Raw genomic sequence first — 2,000 nt, forward strand, 5'->3', positions numbered from 1 at the left:
TTTCACACATCCTCCGGGCGCGTGACGGAATTGCGGGCCGTCGACGAGGGAGCAGTGCCTGCCAGCGCCCCAGCGACCTCCCGGCACTTCGTGTTGCCCGTCGCTGCTCGCCGGTGGGTTTCGACCGACAACAATATGTTGGATAGTATAGTTATTGTTATATTTTTTCTATAAATTTTGTCAAAGCTAGTTAAGTTTGATTTATGACAAACATAATACAACATGTAAATAAAAATGGAGGGAGTAGCACTACTACAAAATTCATTTTCCGAGGTGGTTGAAATGGGTTTTCCGAGGCGGGCGACCACAACCGCCTCGGACCAAACACCACGCTAAATATGACATTTACTGAGGCGGTTTGGTGCCCACCTCGGTTAATCAAATAAAAAAACAAAACAAAATGGAAAGCCCGTGGACAGGCCGGCCGAGCCCATCCACGAGCCCGCCAAGCCCATCCACTGGCAGCAGCCCCGCGCTCCGGTGCGCCCCCGCCGGATCCGCGCCACCACGCCGCGCCGCCGAGCCCGGCGAGCCAGCAGCGCCGCTCTGCCGCCAGATCCGCGCGGCGGGCGCCGGATCCGGCCTCCCCACGGCGGAGGCCGTGCCGCCCCGCCCGCCACGGCGGAGGCCACCACGCCCCGCCCCCGCCACGGGCCGCTCCCCCGCCGGCCACGCAGGAGGGGAGGGAGAGAGACAGAGGGCCGCCTCGGCTGCCTCGCCCCCCCCCCCCCCCGCTTGGGGCTGCCGCCGCCGTCTCGGGTCCCCCGCTTGGGGCCGCCGCCGCCGCCGCCTCGAGCCCCCCGCTCGCGGCTGCCGCGCCGAAGGCGCCTCGCACCGAAGCCTGCCACCGTCTCGGGCCCCCCGCTTCGGATCCGCCGCTGCCCGGCCCGCTTCCACCGCTGCCCGGCCCGCTTCCGCCGCCGCCTCGCGCCCCTAGCTCAAGGCCGCCGCCGCCACCGCGGATCCACGCGGTCGGGTCCGCCTCGGCCGAGCCCGCCGGAGGACAGCGCCGCCGTGCGTGAGACCGGCACGGGAGGGGAGGGGGAGGGAGGGAGGGGAGAGAGAGGGGGGAGGGGAGGCAGAGGGGAGGCGCACCGCTGGCTTGGGTGGGAGAGAGAAGGGAGGGGGAGGGTGAATGAAGGGAAACCCTATCTACCCAATTTATATAAGCTCGGTAGAACTTGGCTCATTTGGGCTTTTCTATTAACCAAGGCGAACGTGTTAAGTATGTCCGCCTCGGAAAATAGGACTATTAACCGAGGCGGACGTGTTAAGGCTGTCTGCCTCGGTTAATTGATTTTGCGAGGCAGTTTTCAGAAACCGCCTCAGTTAATAAAAAAATGACCGCCTCGGTTAATCGAATGCATTAACCGAGGCGGTTTTTTAATGTGCCCGCCTCCGAGGTCTTTTTTAAGTGCCTCACAAAATAGAATTTTGTAGTGGTGTAGACGGTTGTGATCATTAGGTTTTATAAGCGAATATATCTGAACTTTTTTAAGATATATGGCTCCAAGCCCCAACAACTTACAATTCGAAACATTTTTCTATCTTTCCATATTCAAATAAAATAAACTCATTCCTCTTCATTTTTTGACGTCACTTTTTCTTTATTTACTTCTAGTGCATTTTTAAAAGTGACTACGCGGATCAGAGGCCGTACCATCCAACAGCAGCTGGGCGACTGATGCAAATGCAAGATGCAACTCCGCCCTTTCTTGTTTGAATTTTCTAGGGCAAAGACAATATATGTATGCTCATCTTTTGTTTTCTATTGCCGCACAGCCGCAGCAGATTGATATTATTATAACTAAATGAATGTGGCAGGTTCGGAAGCTGCAGGCTACGTTCGTGCATGTTAACACATACAACCTTGTTGCATGTCGGTGCTAGCTGCCATCAACGGAATCAGTGCTGCCATCAACCGAATCTCGAGAGGGCGGGTGGAAACGGATATTTATTCGAATGTCACATTTTTTGTTATTTTTTCGATTATGGACAAA

The sequence above is a fragment of the Panicum virgatum genome, chromosome 1K (assembly GCF_016808335.1).
Source record: "Panicum virgatum strain AP13 chromosome 1K, P.virgatum_v5, whole genome shotgun sequence".
NCBI lineage: Eukaryota > Viridiplantae > Streptophyta > Magnoliopsida > Poales > Poaceae > Panicum > Panicum virgatum.